Source organism: Bos grunniens, chromosome 8 (genome assembly GCF_055505025.1).
Source record: "Bos grunniens cultivar Pamir isolate PY7600 chromosome 8, Bosgru_T2T1.0, whole genome shotgun sequence".
Classification (NCBI taxonomy): Eukaryota; Metazoa; Chordata; class Mammalia; order Artiodactyla; family Bovidae; genus Bos; species Bos grunniens.
The window spans coordinates 55509448-55530866 of NC_141172.1; the positions used below are offsets into that span (position 1 = coordinate 55509448).

General features: G+C 37.9%; 1 long non-coding RNA gene across 2 annotated transcripts in view; it reads right to left on the minus strand.

Moving 5' to 3' along the window:
- LOC147367084 (uncharacterized) overlaps positions 1-21419 on the minus strand; it is a 555865-nt gene that overhangs the window by 131216 nt on the left and 403230 nt on the right. For both annotated transcript variants that reach the window (XR_015169162.1, XR_015169161.1), the window contains one exon: positions 11508-11565. This is a non-coding gene — a long non-coding RNA (uncharacterized LOC147367084). The remainder of the gene's footprint in view (positions 1-11507; positions 11566-21419) is intronic.

Genomic DNA, 21419 nt, shown 5'->3' on the forward strand with positions numbered 1-21419 from the left:
ACAAAGACTTTTGGAGACAAAAACTCTAGCATTAATGAAGCATCAGATATGCAAAACAAAAACCCCTAACACCTCATTAAGGTGCAAATATAGGCTAAAGGAATAGCAGGAGCTAAATATGGCCTCATTGCATAGCTGCCTTACTCTGCACCTGCCCTCTCTTACTCCATCTAACTTGGTAGGTGATAAATCCTTTGGATTTTTATATTTGGGGTAAGAGAAGTTGATCAAAATTTTAGTGAGGGAAAAGAGCATTAAGGATTTATCAATATATTCTCTCTCTGCAGTTTCCATTCTCATGCTCCTAAACATATTACAATTACAAAAGAATTGTCTATTATGAGTAACTTTAAGAATTTATGAAATAAACAGGGGTTAGAGAGACAGGAGATCAGTCCTGGGTGTTCATTGGAAGGACTGATATTGAAGCAGAAACTCCAATACTTTGGCCACCTGATACGAAGAGCTGACTCATTTGAAAAGACCCTGATACTGGGAAAGATTGAGGGCAGGAGGAGAAGGGGATGACAGAGGATAAGATGGTTGGATGGCATCACTGACTCGATGGACATGGGTCTGGGTGAACACCGGGAGTTGGTGATGGACAGGGACACCTGGCATGCTGAGATTCATGGGGTGTCAAAGAGTCGGACACGACTGAGAGACAGAACTGAACTGAACTGAGAGAGACAGGGTTCATAAGCAAACCTGTGAAAGTATTGAAAATACTGTTCATATATAACAATAATAATAAACATAAGAAAATCAGGAAGAAAAAATAATAGAACACATATTTAAAAAACATCTATGGCTTTTAACATATTTTGAATTTGTAAAAAGTAGTACTAAACAACATATTTCCTTGGTCTATTCTAGCTCACTAAAAAACTTGAGAATATTCTTTTCCCATAGTGACGGTCACATATTTGTTTGCTTTGATGCACTACTACCCATATGCACAGGCATACAAAATCTGTTTGGTCCTTAAGCCTATTTTTAAATTGTTTTTGTTTTCCTAGTCAACATTGTGATTTCTTTATGTTAGACCCTAAAGTCTCACAAATGTGAAAGTGATGTCAATTTGACTTTGGGAGTGTTAATTAAAGAAACCATTAGACTGGGCTAGTTCTAAAGTCATATAAGCCTGCCTACACACCCAAACCTAAGCCTGAAATGCCTCAAGGTCAACAAATCAAAACCCGAGGACAACTAATCACAGACCTCCAACTAGGTCTTCCCAAATAAGGCAACCACTTACATGATAATCAATAAATTAGGTTGTATCTTTGCTTTCCCATCTTCTTTATAAAATAAGGCAACCACTTACATGATAATCAATAAATAAGGTTGTATCTTTGCTTCCCCATCTTCTCTATAAAAATCTTTTCATGAGATCCTGTCCATGGAGTCTTCTGAACTACTTCCAGTTTGGGACTGTTCCATTCAAATCAAGCTTTGCTCAAATAAACTCATAACGTATTTAATGTGCCTCAGTTTATCTTTTAACAGGAGGAATTTAACTGATTTTTCATTCATGAAAGTCTTGATTCCAAGTGGCCATTGGGAAATCTGGTATAAAACCTCCAGATTTTCACCATCATAATCTACCCATTAAACAAATTATACCTGAATTGTGAAATTAAGACAAATTTGTTAGCAAAAAGCCTGGGAATATATACTTATCTTAAAGATGAAAGCTCATTTTGATATCTTATCGGTTTTTTCTTTAACTTTTTCCTGGCAATTGCCAACATAAATTACTTTTGTAGGATTCTTATGTTTCTTAATCACTACTACTTTTTCTACATCCCACACTAGATACTAAGGACTTCATTCTCCCTCCCTCTCTCTCTTAACTCACAGATTATTTCTGAAAGTATCTAAAGTGAAAAATGAAACAAAAGAATTCTGTCTTTGTAATTTCATGTCAAGTGAGAAAGTAGAGGTTTTTCACCCCCAGATAGTTCAGAGTCCACTGCCAACGAATTCTCTCTTTTCTCTATCCTATTTCTGTAAGAACTGGAAAAAAAAAAAAAAAATACAAGTCCAGACAAGTAGTCTGAACACTACTGAAGCAAGTGTGGAAAGCCTGTGCAATCTGGGAAGCCCAAGCATTGCTGGAAATTTCTCTCCATTTAAGTGACCCTGTCACTGATATTCTGTTTCTCAGGGCATCTTCCCCATTGGTCAGTAGAAAGGGAAACTCATATGAAATTAAATATCATTCTATATGAAACATGACTTTAGTCCTCAAACTAGTCTTGATTTGCAAGGACACAAGCCATTATGCTGGGGTCAAAGACACTAATAATAAAGGCACCATTTGATAAAGTAACTATTCACAGAGAAAGAAACCATGGAAATATGTGGTGAAATTAGTCACTGTTTCTAAATTGTCTTTCTGAGAAATGAGATGCATTTAAAATAGCGCCCTACACTTTTAAGATGGGAACCATGATTAATGACGATGCTTCACCTCATCCAGCAAGAAAAAGAATTGCATGTCAAAACAGACACAAGGTATCTGAAAATTGTAGATAGTGTGGAGAATGTATTTTCTATCTTTGAAAAAGGAAAGCAAGCAAGTAATTGCCGCCTCCTTTCAAAGGGTTAAGCATTTCTGATTAGCTTTGGGTCATGCATCACATTTTGAGTGCCTAAGCTTAAAGACACACTTCATTGAACCCCATCTAGCAAGCTTCATGCTTATGAAGGTGTTCCTCTTGATTGCTTCTCATCTGGGCTACAAAACGATTGGGTTGGAGACTGACATTGATTAAGTGCAAGAGAACCATGTTTTACTGTGACAGCTGCTGGCTTCTATCAACAAATCAATGTTTTTTTTTTTTTTTTTCCTTTTTGCCTTAACTCTCCCATTAGCATCCTGCTGTTACTAGAGAAGAAAAACATCTCTGTAACTGTCTGCTGATTGACCATTTTCTGATTTGCCAATCACATAAAATGTTTTTATGATGGAAAAGGCTAACCCTTCATTCTAAGCAGCTTTTTGTGCACAAATAGTGCAATTTGCTGGAATCCTCAGGGGTGTGGCTGCTGCTCCTATAACGTAAAATCACAATAGAGAGTAACGTATTTTACAGAAAAAATGTCACTTTACTCTCTGGATTTGATCTGTAAGATTACAAATGCATCCTGTCCATGAATTTGGGAGTGTTTAGCAATGGTTCCATCCATTGGTCTTTTGCTATCTAAATAAGATAGTAGCCATTTATAGCTTTTTGTGCACAGAATATTCCTGGTTATTTACAAGACAGGCTGTTAAAGCTGTGCAGTTCATACTGTATACCAGAAACAGGAGGCATGGTTAGGAGACAACATATACAGAGATCTCCAAAGCAGCACTGTGTCAAAATAGAACTTTTATAACAGCAGACTTCCCTCCTGCCTTCTACCTCCAATTGTATGGCTTCAAATTGAGCCCTAAATTTGCCTGACTAGAAACATATAGGACACACCCAAGTAGAAGGAGTAAATCACTGCCAAGTAATTAGAGCCTTCTGGGACTATTTAATGAAAAGTGTATTTTCATATGCTTCTGTCTGCAATTTTTTTTCATAACCAAATACTGCTGCTAAGTCACTTCAGTCGTGTCTGACTCTGTGCGACCCCATAGACGGCAGCCCACCAGGCTCCCCCGTCCCTGGGATTCTCCAGGCAAGAACACTGGAGTGGATTGCCATTTCCTTCTCCATAACCAAATACTAAGTAACCTGAAACCAAGGTTTTAACTGTGTCAAGTCTTGGACAACATGGTTTATTTTGCCCAGCCTCCCCTTATGCCTTAGGATATTAACTCAAAAGACACAAATTATTTTACTGAAAATGTGTTACATTGTCAACAGGCCAAAATGGCAATGGGATTTGAACAATGGAGCTCCTTGATGTGATGAGTTGAATATAATCATGACTTGCCTGTAACTTCCTGCTAGCTTGATCAGCAAGCCACTGGAAATGAGGAAAGAAAATTCAAATCTCCTGGGTAACATAGAAAAAAAAAATCACTTGTTCAGATCAAGGAAAGCATTACTAGCTGTTTCAAAGGACATTAAAAAATATATATAGCACTTAATAAGCCAGTTTCCCAGGCAAAATAGCATTGGACAGGAATCCTAGCTGTATACTGATGGTTCTCTAACTCATTCATCCTGGATGGCCATCAGACCCCAGGCTATACAAAATCCTGCATGAAAGAAGGTATTCATAGTAATACATCTGTTTCCTTTTTTTCACCAAGGAAAAAAAGATATAGAGATAATAGGGGAAAGTAATGGGGTCAAAGGTAGAAAGAGGAAAGGATAAAATAAAACAAATTGGTCACAAAGAAAAGAGGCCTTGGCATTCTCTGGCCCCAGTCTCCACACCTCCAGAGATGTTTTTCAGTTACTAAAGGAGATGGCTTAGAATACCAGACCACCTGACCTGCCTCTTGAGAAACCTATATGCAGGTCAAGAAACAACAGAACTGGACATGGAACAATAGACTGATTCCAAATAGGAAAAAGAGTACATCAAGGCTGTATATTGTCACCATGCTTATTTAACTTATATGCAGAGAGTACATCATGAGAAACATTGGGCTGGAAGAAGCACAGCTGGAATGAAGATTGCCCAGAGAAATATCAATAACCTCAGATATGCATATGACACCACCCTTATGGCAGAAAGTGAAGAGGAACTAAAAAGCCTCTTGATGAAACTGAAAGAGGAGAGTGAAAAAGTTGGCTTAAAGCTCAACATTCAGAAAACTAAGATCATGGCATCTGGTCCCATCACTTCATGGGAAATAGATGGGGAAACAGTGTCAGACTGTATTGTTTTGGGCTCCAAAATCACTGCAGATGGTGATTGTAGCCATGAAATTAAAAGACACTTACTCCTTGGAAGGAAAGTTATGACCAACCTAAGTTTAAGTTTAAGTTTAAGCCGCTCAGTCGTGTCCGACTCTTTGTGACCCCATGGACTGTGGCCCACCAGGCTCCTCCATCCAAGGGATTCTCCAGGCAAGAATACTGGAGTGGGTTGCCATTTCCTTCTCCAGGGGATCTTCCCAACCCAGAGATCGAACCCAGGTGTTCCATATTGCAGGCAGTCGCTTTAACCTCTGAGCCACCAGGGAAGCCCTAAGACCAACCTAGACAGCATATTGAAAAGCAGAGACATTACTTTGCCAACAAAGGTCCATCTAGTCAAGGCTATGGTTTTTCCAGTGGTCATGTATGGATGTGAGAGTTGGACTGTGAAGAAAGCTGAGAGCCAAAGAATTGATGCTTTTTTTTAATATAAATTTATTTATTTTAATTGGAGGTTAATTACTTTACAATATTGTATTGGTTTTGCCATACATCAACATGAATCTGCCACAGGTATACACGTGTTCCCCATCCTGAACCCCCCTCCCTCCTCCCTCCCTGTAAAAGATGGTAACAATACCCTGTATGCGAAACAGCAAAAGAGACACAGATGTATAGAACAATCTTTTGGACTCTGTGGGAGAGGGCGAGGGTGGGATGATTTGGGAGAATGGCATTGAAACATGTATAATATCATATATGAAAGAATTGATACTTTTGAACTGTGGTGTGGAGAAGACTCTTGAGAGTCCCTTGGACTTCAAGGAGATCCAACGAGTCCATTCTAAGGGAAATCAGTCCTGGGTGTTCATTGGAAGGACTGATGCTAAAGCTGAAGCTCCAGTACTTTGGCCACCTCATGCAAAGAGTTGACTTATTGGAAAAGACTCTGATGCTGGGAGGGATTGGGGGCAGGGGGAGAAGGGGAAAACAGAGGATGAGATGGCTAGATGGCATCACCAACTCGATGGACGTGAGTTTGAGTGAACCCCAGGAGTTGGTGATGGACAGGGAAGCCTGGCATGCTGCAATTCATGGGGTCGCAAAGAGTCGGACACAATTGAGCGACTGAACTGAACTGAAATGAACTGAGATGGCTATCTCTTGGTAGAACTACTTTATGATTGCAAGAGTGTTTTCTCATTTGACTTCATTACCATGCTAAAAGGCTCTTACTACTATAATGCAATTCATCCTGGCTCTCAGAATATTTCTTCACATCCAAACACATTCTACTCAAATTTCTTATATAAGTTTTAAGAATCTGAAAGTTTGAACAATACTGTTGCATCTGTTATGAGATATCCATATAGAAAAAAATGTATCATCAAAACTCATTTAAAAACATATTTATAAGTGTTGCATATATTCACTTTTTAGAGAAAAAATTTACAATTTTCCCCTCTTCTCTTTTACCCTATGGTTAAGAAAATGTTTCACTTCAAAAGAAGTAAAAAATCAAATTAGAGCAAACAATCCAGTGAACCCATTATAATGATATTTGCTTCCAGACCAATTATGAGGGAGAAGGATTCCTTCTGTTACTAGAGAGAAAGTTGACAGCAGTTACTTTGTTCTGTTTTTTTTTTTTAAGCTTGGGAAAATTTCCTTTCTCTCTGTCACATATTTTTTTAAGTTTCTGTGTGTTTCCATTATCATCTATGAAAGAAGAATTTTAGGCATTTAGTTTGATATACAATTTTCCATCACATATGAGAATTAAGGAAATCTAATTTAAAAAGCACTCCTCTCTCAATTATTCTAACACATTGTTGCAAAGGGAAGCATCTCATCAGGAAGTTCTCAAGCCCCAGGTTTATCCCATGTCCAAGACCACACACTTGGCCTAAATGGAAAGGACTTGAATTTCATTTTCACCAAACCCACTCACATGATGGTTAAAGGTTCACACTGAAACTATTGTTTCTACTAACATAAGGAATGACACATATGCAAGGTCATTAGAGAATCCAAGAAAGAGCCTGAAGTCCATTGGCAGATATACACTGTTTAGGTGGATAAACAGGTACATTTGTCTTAGATAGTTCTCTGGACAGATACTGAGATGGAGACTTGAAAGCAGACCATTAAGCAGGGAAGTACTCTTGAGAGTTACAATTGTAAAGGCCAGGATGGCAGAACTGGACAATGGGAGAAGTTGACCTGCAGCTGGGGCATCTGCCCAATCTGGAGAGCCCTACGGATGGAATGCTTCCTAAGAGTTTTATCCAATAGTCAAGAATTCTGGCCTTTATCTCCATAACAGCCAATTCTGGGCCTTGGGAAACTCCCTATGAGAGGGCATACCTCTGGGTGAGTCACTACTCACTGCCAAGGGCAATACTCAGTAAGGAAGGCAGTTGTGAGCTGTTAGCAGCAGAAATTTCAAGCAACAGGAGGATGAGTACATCAGCCAGAAGAGGGAACCTAGGCAAAGCCATGCAGTAACCACTGGAGAAAACACAGTTTATAATATAGACTGTTCTGCATCAATATAAAAATTCTATATTTTATCTACAGTGGCTTATTTTCACAGGAAAATTATATTCTAGGTTTGATATTTAATTTTTACTGTGTGGGTGTGAATCAGTCCTTTTTTACATCTAATTTAAAACTAATTCCTCTTGGAAACATAAGTCAGAACTTTGGAAGGACCTGGCCTAATATACTCATTTTACCAAAAAAGGAAAAATTTCCATGTCAAAAGGCTCTTTCATGACGGAGATATATTAAGAAGGGGCTCCAGTCTAATTTACTTTCAGGTCACCATTCTGCTTCATTAATTTAACAATCTTTGACTGTCCATTATATTTTTATTGTTGGAGATAGAAAATCCATGGATTCCCACTCCCATGTAGCTTATCATCTTGAAATCGTGTGTACTAAAATATGCCCCATTGTTACTGAAAATGTTATTCTAAGAATTAGCATTGACAACATTTGTACTAGTTGTTTTATGACAATTTAATGTGAAACCCACACCTCTTTTGAGGTAGAAACGTATCAATCTTTCCATATTTTAATTATGAAGCTATAGGAAGGAAAACTTTTCCCTTCTAGGTTCTTGAGATGGCATAATAATTATATTGGCATAAAACAGAATAACAGAAGAAAAAGTGTAAACTTAATTTTGTACATATGGAAGTCCCACAAAAACATAAGACACTCGCCAACAGTCAGGCTATCGAGGTTTGCATGCCCTCCTGAGCTAAGAAAAGCTATGACCTACCTAGACTGCATATTAAAAAGCAGAGACATTACTTTGCCAACAAAGGTCCATCTAGTCAAGCTATGGTTTTTCCAATAGTCATGCACAGATGTGAGAGTTGGACTATAAAGAAAGCTGAGGGCTGAAGAATTGATGCTTTTGAACTGTGGTGTTGGAGAAAACTCTTGAGCATCCCTTGGACTGCAAGGAGATCAAACCAGTCAATCCTAAAGAAAATCAGTCTTGAATATTTATTGGAAGGACTGATGCTGAAGCTGAAGCTCCAATACTTTGACCACCTGATGTGAAAAACTGACTTCTTAGAAAAGACCCTGGTGCTGGGAAAGATTGAAGGCAAGAAGAGAAGGGGACGACAGAGGATGAGATGATTGGATGGCATCACTGACTCAATGGACATGAGTTTGAGCAAGCTCTGTGAGCTGGTGATGGATAGGGAGGTCTGGCATGCTGCAAGTCCATGGGGGGTCACAAAGAGTTGGACAAAACTGAGTGACTGAACTGAACTGAACTGAGCTAAGAAGAAGTGGGTAGAGGTCTGCAACTTCAAAGGGGAGGAAGATAGTTCACAGGAAGAGGGAAGAGCAAATGTTTGATAAATGTTTACCACATTAAGAATTCTTTCTGGTGTTAAAAAAAAAATCCAGTTATATTTGGTAATAGCTCTGTTCCTGGTACAGGCTCCCTATCCAAATTATTTTAGGCAGTTAAGGGGATATAAAAAGTTCTTCTTGAGTTTGTTGGACCTTGATTGTCTTTAGCTCGAAGTAATCCACATGCCAAAGTGCCACATTCTGGGGAAGCCTGCCTTGAACCCCATCAAAGCAATATCAGTGATATTCTCCTTCTTAGCTATCACCTGACTCTGTCTCAAATAACCATACCCCATGAATGTTAAGGCTGTGCTTCTTCAGAATTAATTATACCCTATTCAGGCTCAAGGATATGCTTCCCATTCTTTTAGCTTTCCTCTGTTCTTACTTAATATAGGCTGTTTCATTTCTCTTTGCATACCAAATTATTTGTCCTACTACCATAAACTGATCTTTTTAAAGATAATCTCTGTGAACATTACATGGGTCTTCCTATTCTGTCAGCCCCACTGGAGCTAGCTGAAAGGATCTAATCATAAGCTCCAACTCTCAATGCTAGGGAAGGTGACCAAAAGAGCAGGGCAACCTACCCAATGTGTGGAACATTCCACCACAGCACAGTAAGCTTCAGCCACTGAAACTGTTCCTGTCCATCTGGTATTGCCTGAGTCTACTTATATCTCTCAACTTGTTTTTTATGATTTATGACAAAGGTGGTAATGACAATGATGTTGATGATAATCATATATATCAAGCACTAATTGTATGAAATATTTATATAAATCCTTCCTCATTTTATTTGGTCTTCAAAAAGGGGCATAATGTATTTCATAATTGTTGTTGCAAACATGGCCAACTATAAGCCACATTTTTTTTTTGCATGATTCCAGTCTCTAGAACACAACTGTCTGCTGTCTGATGCCTCTGTGGAATCTTCAAAAGATAGTGCCATGTTTCTGCAGAAAGTGTTATATCAACATTCATTATCTTACAATTGTTCCACATACTTTTTAAATATTTTTAAATGTATAAAATCTGGTAGAACCTCTGTCTTCCTCTTCATAGCAAGTAAAACTTGTAGTAAAATGAAACTAAAATTCAGCATAAACACTCTTCATACAAATACATCTCCTTCTCCCCCTCCCTTTCTCTCTCCTCCTCCAGTTCTCCCTGAAGGTATCCATTATAGAACATTCCCCTGTAAGAGAGGATCCTAATGACATTCTGCCCTTAAAACCTATATCAGCCACAACGGTTGGCATTAAAATAATCAGACACAGCTCTAACCCCAAAACATTGATGAGTAACACACCTTTGCTTTTTGTTTGTTTTGATCAAGAGATAGAAGTAAAACTCCCTTTAACCATCTCCAGCTCATTCTCAAGTTTCTCTTCCTCCAGTGACTACCACATCTTTCCCGTTTTCCTCAATCCATTTCTTTTCATAGTTGCTCATAATAAAACTAATTCTTTATCTTCTTTCACTCTAACCTTTCCAAACTGTCCCCTACCATCCCCTTACTTTATAGAATAGTAAAAACAAACCTATGAATTTCTAAAAGAAAAGGAAAAGGAAAATAACTAGTATATTCAATAGACAGCATTTTGCTCCAAATGTGAATTGGTTTGAAGGAAGGGGTTGATGATGGAGAAGATATAAGGGGTGGGGGGTGGTGCTACAAGTGCTGAGTAGACTCCTCCAAATCAACATGGTAAGTTCTTTTTTTCCTTTTATTTGAATGGTGTCTAGCTTCCATAAAACTCTCCTCAGTTTTGGCCTTATACAAGCAACTTCCTGTTAAAAAGCTCTCCCTGAATCTTATTGGAATCTCAAATTTATTACATTAGCAAAAAGAATTAATTATGGGCCCTGGGACATTTGCTTTTCTGCAAACTATTGATTTAATCTCACCATCAAATTGCCCAACATACCTGGGTAGCTCAAATGGTAAAGAATTTGCCTCCTATGAGGAAGACCGGGGTTTGATCCCTGGGTCTCGAAGATCCCCTGGAGAAAGGCATGGCAACCCACCCCAGTATTCTTGCCTAGAAAATCCCATGCACAAAGTCTGATGGGCTACAGTCCATGAGGTTGCAAAGAGCTGGACACAACTGAGTGACTAATACTTTTACTTCACTTTCATACTTTACAGTCCTCTCGCCTCTCACCCCCAAGTGCTTCTAATTGAAAATGTTGCAGACTCCTCATGAACATCTCCATCATCAAAGTCTTGGCTTAATCTCCTGTCATACCTTACCTACATTGGTACAACAGCCTCTTCAATAATTTCAGTTTCCTGCTTCAGAAATTGCTACTCCCTTCCATCTTTCCTTTCCCTACAACTAAGAACTTTTATTTTTTACTTTCTATAATTGAAAATTTGAAACCTATAGGAAAGTAATGGAAAAAATCAAATAAACTCAGGTATCCATCAACCAGTTTTAACAGTTCACAATTCATAACCAACTTATTTTCATCTATAGTCTATCCCTGATTGTATTAGAGCAAACTCCAGGCGTGATATCATTTCAACTCTGAAGAATATAAGAAAGAAACTTAAAATCTTATTACAAAGCATTATCACACTTAAAAATTAAATATAATTTTTTAACAGCAAAATGTCAAGCAGTGTTCATAACTTCCCTCACTGTCTTACACATTTTTATTTTACAGTTTGAATCAAAGTCTAGATAGGAACCATACATTGCAACTCTTTCCTTATTTTTCAAGCATCTCTTACTCTATGGTGCCTGCTCCTTTCTTTCTTTTGTTGTTTTTATGGTGGTGTAAAACAAGAAAACCAAGAATGTTGCTCACCATTCTGTCCTACAAGGATGAAATCATCAGCCACTGCAGTTCCTGATCAACAGTGCACCTGAGAGAAATTTAGAATGAAAAACAGGGTTAGATACTCTGTGCTTTGGACAAGCAAGCCTCTTAGATAAGATGTATATCTCAGGAAGAATTTTAATGAACCCTGATACTTCCATCTCCCCATACATTGAAATACACTAAAATCATTAACTTGAATTATTTGTTCTTTGTCAATAGCAGTAGTCTTCTACCCAGATGTATGCTTGACTACATGTTTTCCCTAGCCAAAAGTCATGTGTAAACTGGCCTGTTGCTTAACTCTTTGGAGCACTTCCCTCAGAGCTACTGAGAGTCCATCTCCTGGGCTATCAGTTCAGTCACTCAGTCGTGCCCTCAGTAAAGTCCTCAAATAAAACTTAAACTCCCAGCTCTTTTGTAGTGTGTTTTTCTTTCAGTTGACAATACTAGTTGAAGAAAATGTATTGTTTGTTTTGTCTGAGTTTTTATAATTACATTTTCATAATTTTGTTTAACATGTTGGTTAGTTTGCTATGTACCTATAAATTGATGATCAAATCTAGAGGTTTGATCTGTTTTGGATTTAATACTTTAGGCAAGAAAATTTCATAGGTTTTCTCATATGCTTGCGTGAGAATGGCTTATCTTTTTTATGTTACCTAGTTCTATTAATTTATGAGGTATTACAAACCAAATTGTCATACTTTATCATTTCTTCTTCATTTACTAGGTCAAATTGCCTATAAAGAAGAAATTTCCCTTATCAATTATCTGGTTACCTTAAACCATAGTTTTAAGCTTCTTACTGAAAATGCTTCATGATCCAGCTCTGACCTATCTTGTCAGGATTAGCCCCCTTCCTCATCACATGCATGTTTTCCCCAGGAGTGTAATGGTTTATAAGAACTAGGTTTCAAGATCTTTTCTTGACACCCCCAGATCAGATTAGATCAGATCAGTCGCTCAGTCATGTCAGACTTTTTGCGACCCCATGAACTGCAGCACGCCAGGCCTCCCTGTCCATCACCAACTCCCGGAGTTCACTCAGACTCATGTCCATCGAGTCAGTGATGCCATCCAGCCATCTCATCCTCTGTCATCCCCTTCTCCTCCTGCCCCCAATCCCTCCCAGCATCAGAGTCTTTCCCAATGAGTCAACTCTTTGCATGAGGTGGCCAGAGTACTGGAGTTTCAGCTTTAGCATCATTCCTTCCAAAGAAATCCCAGGGCTGATCTCCTTCAGAATTGACTGGTTGGATCTCCTTGCAGTCCAAGGGACTCTCCAGCACCACAGTTCAAAAGCATCAATTCTTCAGTGCTTAGCCTTCTTCACAGTCCAACTCTCACATCCATACATGACCAATGGAAAAACCATAGCCTTGACTAGATGAACCTTTGTTGGCAAAGTAATGTCTCTCCTTTTGAATATGCTCTCTAGGTTGGTCATAACTTTCCTTCCAAGGAGTAAGCGTCTTTTAATTTCATGGCTGCAGTCACCATCTGCAGTGATTTTGGAGCCCAGAAAAATAAAGTCTGACACTGTTTCCACTGTTTCCCCATCTGTTTCCCACGAAGTGATGGGACCAGATGCCATGATCTTCATTTTCTGAATGTTGAGCTTTAAGACAAGTTTTTCACTCTCGACTTTCACCTTCATCAAGAGGCTTTTGAGTTCCTCTTCACTTTCTGCCATAAGGGTGGTGTCATCTGCATATCTGAGGTTATTGATATTTCTCCTGGCAATCTTGATTCCAGTTTGTGTTTCTTCCAGTCCAGCGTTTCTCATGATGTACTCTGCATACAAGTTAAATAAACACGGTGACAATATACAGCCTTGATGTACTCCTTTTCCTATTTGGAACCAGTCTGTTGTTCCATGTCCAGTTCTAACTGTTGCTTCCTGACCTGCATACAAATTTCTCAAGAGGCAGATCAGGTGGTCTGGTATTCCCATCTCTGTCAGAATTTTCCACAGTGTATTATGATCCACACAGTCAAAGGCTTTGGCATGTCAATAAAGCAGAAATAGATGTTTTTCTGGAACTCTCTTGCTTTTTCCACGATCCAGCGGATATTGACACCCCCAGCATTTAGCAACTGCTGACAAGTATTAGCCAATTAAGAAATGTTTGCCAAATGAGAGCAAGCATATGATTTTTCTATATAAGTAACTGATCGTTTAATACTTGTATTTATGCATGATTTCAAACACATTCAGAATTTCAGATGCTCATACTTAATGTCAGAAAGAATTCTTTTCAATGTGAATACACCAATATACTGACAAGTCATATTAACTTCTAATACAACATTAGCAGTGAATTAAATGAAGACATCCTAAATTATACCATTCAAGAGATAAATGTTATTCTAGAGTGGATTTGTCACCATGTGCTCTTAGCAATATAAAGTCACCAGTTCTCAATGATTTTATTTCCTATCACCTGCAGTAACCAAACCATCACTAAATAGTTAGGTAGTGTTAGCATTTCAAAAAGAACACTAAGCAAATGTTCTTCAAATTCAATGAGAAGATTTCTTTATTCTCAAAACACTCTCACTTATTCTTAAAACACTCTCCTGCTGCCTTCAGAATAGTTCAGTCACTCAGTCATGTCCAGCTCTGCAACCCCATGGACTGCAGCATGCCAGGCCTCCCTGTCCATCACCAACTCCCGGAGTTTACCCAAACTCATGTCCATCGAGTCGCTGATGCTATCTAACCATCTCATCCTCTGTTGTCCCCTTCTCCTCCTGCCTTCAATCTTTCCTAGCATCAGGGTCTTTTCCAGTGAGTTAGATCCTCGCATGAGGTGGCCAAAATATTGGAGTTTCAGCTTCAGCATCAGTCCTTTCAATGAATATTCAGGACTGATTTCCTTTAGGATGGACTGGTTGGATCTCCTTGCAATCTAAGGGACTCTCAAAAGTCTTCTCCAACACCACAGTTCAAAAGCATCAATTCTTCAACCAATTCTAAGGCCTGTTGCCTTAGATGATGCCATATCCATAGGTTTTCTGCCTACAAATACCACTTTCATTCTGTGTCTGCCTGCTCATCTTTTCCAAGTGATCGTCAGATAAAAGAGTTCCTCAAAGTTTAGAAAACTTTCTTTATTCCTATTCTTAGGCAATGTTATCTAATTATCAGCTTCTTTCTTGTCCATATATTTTCTTTGGGTTATAGACAGTTGCCAACATCTCTACTTGGAAGTTTCACAGCCAGCTCATATTGAACATCATCTTCCTCCTGCCACCTTCCTCCTCTCCTGTTTCTTAGAATCTCAAGGAAGGGCACCACCGCATGTAATTGGACAAACTAGGGCTCTAGTCATGCTCTTTCCCTCTCCTCTCCCCTCATTTCCAATCAAGATCCAAAGTTGTTTTTTTGTTTTTGGTTTTTTTTTCTGTTTTGTATACAAAATACTCCATGAGTATGTATGGGAGCAAAATGGGCCAACTCAAAATGTTACTTTGGCACATGAAATTTTTCAAATTGAAAACAATGAAGGCCCAAAAGACTCAGAAAGAAACTTTCACTTAGCCCACTAACTGACTAAAATAATTTAGAGGAAGTACCTGTTCCCATAATAGAGCTATCATGAGCGTTATCTTCAAATATAGGCTACGTGTGGTGGTGGAAACTCAGGCAGGGCCTATGAATCAGACTCCAGTCTGTGTCCCATGGTCTCTTCAAGGCCCAGCACACATTTGGTTACCAAACATTTGCTTTTGTAGCTCCATGTCCATTGCTTTCCTCCCACATGAAGTTCCAAACCACTACTTGCAACACCGTCTTTTGTCTTTAACTGAAGATGGTGCTTAAGACGAGGGTTTCAGCCATTTTGGTGAGTTTTTCAGTCCTCCTGGGTCTCTCCCATGTGTATATGCTATTAAAGTTTGAATTTCTCCTCTTAATCTGTCTGGTGTCAATTTTATTCTTAGACTAGCCAGAAGAACATAGAAGTGTAGAGGAAAATCTCTTCCTCCTCGATAAATGAAACCATTTTTCTCTCTTTCCACATTTAAGATGCTGGTTCTGGTCATTAGGGAATTGTTCCTGCACTAGAGTTAGTTTCTCCCAGTGGCCTCACTGCATATAATTTTGCGTTGAGTCAATTCATAATAATCTTTAAAAATTATTTCACTCCCTTGTTTAAATTATTTTTGATTGTTTCTATTCTCTGGGGATAAAGGGGAAAAAATCCCTGATATTTCTTAAAAGCTTTGCATATCTGGATATAGTCCTTTCCACTTCACTCTAGCCACTTTTGGCTTAATTTGTCAGGCATGTTGTATTTGTTAAGGAAAGGATAAGTCTTTTTGCATATAGGCTATTTCCCCAGACACATGGCCAGACACTTCTATTTTACTGAATTTATCATCAGATCATGGCTCAAACGTATTGTATGTAGTAAATAGTCTGTGACACATACACTATAGTCCCTGCCATCACCACCAAGACGAGGTGAAGACTCCTTGTTATAATAACTTATCAACCCTATATTTCTTTATTGCACTATTGCAGTTACAATTAAATATTTAATTGGTTTAAGTAGAGAGGGGGTGTTTATAAAACAATATTGGCTTTCCAAACCAAAATGTGAACTTATAAAAGCTAGGGCGCTTGATCTTTGTCACACTTAGTCACTGATCTCTTAATTATTAACACAGTCCCTGATACATAGTACACTGCTGCTGCTGCTGCTAAGTCACTTCAGTCGTGTCCGACTCTGCGCAACCCCATAGATGGCAGCCCACCAGGCTCCCCAGTCCCTGGGATTCTCCAAGCAAGAACAATGGAGTGGGTTGCCATTTCCTTCTCCAATGCATGAAAGAGAAAAGTGAAAGTGAAGTCGCTCAGTTGTGTCGGACTCTTCACGACCCCATGGACTGCAGCCCATCAGGCTCCTCCATCCATGGATTTTCCAGGCAAGAGTACTGGAGGGGGGTGCCATTGCCTTCTCCTGCATAGTACACAGTACACAATAAATAAATATTTGCTGAAGAAAGGAAAGAACCAATCACTCAATCAGTCAAAAAGGCACAAAAGATTTTCACATTGTAAACTGCCTCCTTGGGTTTCAGGAACTTTCAAGTCTGGGCCAAAGTGAAATCTTCTGCTGAGGTATACACACTCATCTTTGTAAATAATAGATATATAGCACCTGCATACTTGCCTTTGTCCAATACAGTTCTAGTCAGCTATCATTTATAAAACATCCTCTAATAAGCAGCAGTTTATTTCATCACTGTACTTTTACTGAGTGTCAATTATGAATATTTTGAGTGTCATTTATAAATAGTCTGGATGACTATTCAAGATTATTTACCCCTCCGGTGCCTCCTGATGTGATATCTGCCACATAGAGGTTGCTAATACATTTTACATTTTCTTTTTATTTATTTTTTTATTTTAATTGGAGGTCAACTACTTTACAATATTGCACTGGCTTTGCCATACATCAACATGAATCCACCACAGGTATACACGCGTTCCCCATCCTGAACCCCCCTCCCTCCTCCCTCCCCTTACCATCCCTCTGGGTCGTCTCAGTGCACCAGCCCCAAGCATCCAGTATCATGCATCGAACATTTTTAGAAGTAATAAAGTTATCGTGGGAAATATGGGTAGGTGACATCGGGCAGATTTGTGCCCAAGCCATCCTTGACTCGCAGCATGGGAAAGGAGCCACAGTTATATAATTTAGTTGCCATATACCTGCAAACTTTACTGTAGTGAGATTGTATTGATGGAAAATTAAGACCAAGGTATTGACTATGAATTTTACAAAGTGGCTTAAAAACAAGCCTAATACTACCCTTCATAGAAGACTGCTGTGCAATATTCAACAGATCTTTTGGGGAATATTTTAACCTAGTCATTTGTAAATCTAGGGTCTTTGATCAAGAAATTTCAGAAAGAGGGGAATCTCACAAATAATTGGAGAAAATCCTGATTCTCTGTAGCACATTTTAGCTTATTGGTACAGTTTTTATGAAATAATCTTGGCTCATGTAGTTTACATAGGACTCAAGGTTTGCTGATATCCCTTAAATTTGAATTTTCTGTCTTTAATAATTTTTAAAAAATCTACTATAATTGTAGTTTTATATGTTTTTCCAGATTTTGCTTCATATATTTAAAGGCTATGATATTAGATGCATATAAATTTAGGTTTATAATTTCTTCCTACTAAATTCACCCAATACTATTAAATGCCTGTTCTTTTCTTTAACATTATTTCTTCCCTTAAAGTTTACTTTACTATTAGTATAGCTTCACTATAGATTTTTCACTGCTGTATCTTTTTAACATCCTTTTGCTTTCAAATCTTATGCCTCCTTGTATTTAAGGTGAGTCCTTTTAAGTATCACATAGATGGCTTTTGTGGTTTAATCCAATCTAAACAATATTTATATTTTATTTGTAAATTTAACCTATTTACAATTACAAAAATTATGAATTTATAGAGATTTATATCTACAATTATAGTACTAGGCAATTTTCACCCATTTGTATCTTATTTTTATTGTGTTTATTTCTGTCCTGATTTACTTATTTTTTAAAATTTTATTGAAATAGAGTTGATTTACAATGTTATGTTAATCTTTCTTTTTTATAGTTCTCTGTTTCACCTTTCTTGCCTTTTTTTTGAGTAATCCATCCTTTTATTATTTCACTTTCCCTTGTAGAAGGTTTATACTGACTTTAATTCACATTTTATCACTTACTTTGATGATTAAAACATATACAGTTTTATTAGTATCTAGCAAATTTAAACCTTCCACATTTTCAGACAGTGAGAGAACTTAAAACCTTTTAACTCCATTTATATTCCTTCCTCCTGTATTTTCTTTATCATATCATTTCAGTTCAGTTCAGTCGCTCAGTCGTGTCTGACTCTGAGACCCCATGAATCGCAGCACACCAGGCCTCCCTGTCCATCACCAGCTCCCGGAGTTCACTCAGACTCACATCCATCGAGTTGGTGATGCCATCCAGCCATCTCATCCTCTGTCATCCCCTTCTCCTCCTGTCCCCAATCCCTCCCAGAATCAGAGTCTTTTCCAATGAGTCAACTCTTTGCATGAGGTGGCCAAAGTACTGGAGTTTCAGCTTTAGCATCATTCCTTCCAAAGAACACCCAGGGCTGATCTCCTTCAGGATGGACTGGTTGGATCTCCTTGCAGTCCAAGGGACTCTCAAGAGTCTTCTCCAACACCACGCTCAGCTTTCTTCACAGTCCAACTCTCACATCCATACATGACCACTGGAAAACCCATAGCCTTGATCTACTTATATTTTAAAAGCTACAACAGATTATTATTATTTTAAGAAGTTCAAATTTATTTAGAAGATTTATCCACAAAAATACCCTCTCTGGCACTTTTCAGTCTTTCCAACATTGTATTAATTCATTGATTCCAACATTTTATTATGAAAATATTCAAATATATAGAAAAGTAAAAAATTTACACTGCATGAGTATTTATCTACCACCTGGATTCTGCAATTAACATTTTACTAAACTTGTTCATCATGTATTTACCTAAATTTCCACCCCTCTAATTATGCTCCTTATTATCAGATGTATAAGTAAGTTGCAGCCATCACCATGCTGCTTCTTAAATACCTCAGGATGGACATCATCTATGAGAGTTCAATATTTATTTATAGTTATTTATTTTGATATAAAACATGTCTGCAAAGAAATGTACAAATCTTAAGAGCATCATTCAGTGAAATTTGCTGGACGTCTAATGTTATGTCACTGTGATGTTCAATATTTTTTCATGTGTTAATTTGCGTATTTTCTTTTGTAAAGTATCTGTTCAAACATTTTGCACACTTTAATTGGATTATTTTTTTTATTATTGAGTTGTAGAGTTCTTTTTATATCCTGGGTACTTTGTTTTGTCTTGTAAATATTGTTTTCAATCTGTGGGTTTCTGACTCATTCTTTTAATAGTATCTTTTGATAAGAATTTTAAGCTTTGATTAAGTTTAAATTATTATTTTCTATGGTTATTGTTTCCTCTGTCCTGTCCAAGGAAACTTTATCTCTAATCCTAAAGAGATTCACCTATGTCTTCAATTAAAAGTTTTATGTTTTAAACTTTTACACTTATATCTGTGAGTCATCTCAAACTAATTTTTGGTAGGATATAAGGTACTATTTTACGTTCATTTTGTATATATATATATATATATATATATATATATATATATAGACATTCAGTTGTCACAACACCATTGATTTAAAAGACATCACTTTCTGCATTTAATTTCTTTGAATTCTTAATTGAAAATCAAATGTCATTCTAATTCTGGGCTCTCTGTTCTGTTCCATTGATCTATTTGTTAATCTTTATTCAAATTACTCTTTGTTAATCTCTACTCAAATCACTCTATTCACTGACTACACTAAAGCCTTAACTGTGTGGATAACAAGCTGTGGAAAATTCTTAAAGAGATGAGAATACCAGACCACCTTACCTGCCTCCTGAGAAGCCTGTATGCAGATCAAGAAGCAACAATTAGAATCAGACATGGAAAAACAGACTGGTTCAAAATTGGAAAAGGAGTACATCAAGGCTGTCTATTGTCACCCTGTTTATTTAACTTATGTGCAGAGCACATCATGTGAGATGCCAGGCTGGATGAAGCTCAAGCTGGAATCAAGATTGCCAGGAGAAATATCAATAACCTCAGATATGCAGATGATACCACACTCATGGCAGAAAGTGAAGAGGAACTAAAGAGCCTCTTGATGAAGGTGAAATAGAAAAAGCTGCCTTAAAACTCAACATTCAGAAAACCAAGATCATGGCATCCAGTCCCATCACTCCATGGCAAATAGATAGAGAAACAAAGGAAACAGTGACAGACTTTACTTTCTTGGGTTATAAAATCACTGCAGATGGTGACTGCAGCCATGAAAGTAAAAGATGCTTGCTCCTTGGAAGAAAAGCTATGACAAACCTAGACAGCGTATTAAAAAGCAGGGACATTATTTTGGCAACAAATGCCTGTATAGTCAAAGCTTTGGCTTCCCCAGTAGTCATGTACAGATGTAAGAGTTGGACCAGAAAGAAGGCTGAGCACCAAAGAATTGACGCTTTGAAATTTGGTGCTGGAGAAGACTCTTAAGAGTCCCTTGGACAGCAAGGAGATCCAACCAGCCCATCCTAAAGAAAACCAACCCTGAATATTCGTTGGAAGGATTGATGCTGAGCCTGAAGCTCCAATACTTTGGCCACGTAATGTGAAGAACCAGCTAATTGGAAAAGACTGATGCTGGGAAAAATTGAGGGCAAGAGGAGAAGGTGGTGACAGAGGATGAGATGGCTGGATGGCATCGATGACTCAACGGACATGAGTTTGAGCAAACTCTCAGAGATAGTGAAGGACAGAGAAGCCTGGCATGATGCAGTCCATGGGGTTGCAAAGAGTCAGACACGAATGAGCGAGTGAACAACAAATTGAAATTACACATATCTTGATTACTATGGATTTACAGGAAATCTTGAAGTCAGATAGTGTGAGTTCTTCAAATTCTTGTCTTTTTCAAGATTCCTTTTAATATTCTTGGATTCATAACAACTTTGGTATCACTTTGTCAGTTCCTTAAAGAAAAAGCCTGGTGACATCATGACTAAGATTTTGTTCCCTTAGTGTATGAGGGATATCTCACCATCTCATCCCTTTTTTCTCACCAACACCCATCCCATGTAACTGGGTTATTAATATCTTTATGCAAACCATATTGATTTATTTTGGTAAGTACAATCTCCTTCAAATCAGTGTATCAGCAAACAGAAAGTAAAACTGTCTGTGGCTGCCATGCAGACAGGCCCTCATCAAGTCTCACACACAAATATACATTCAATATT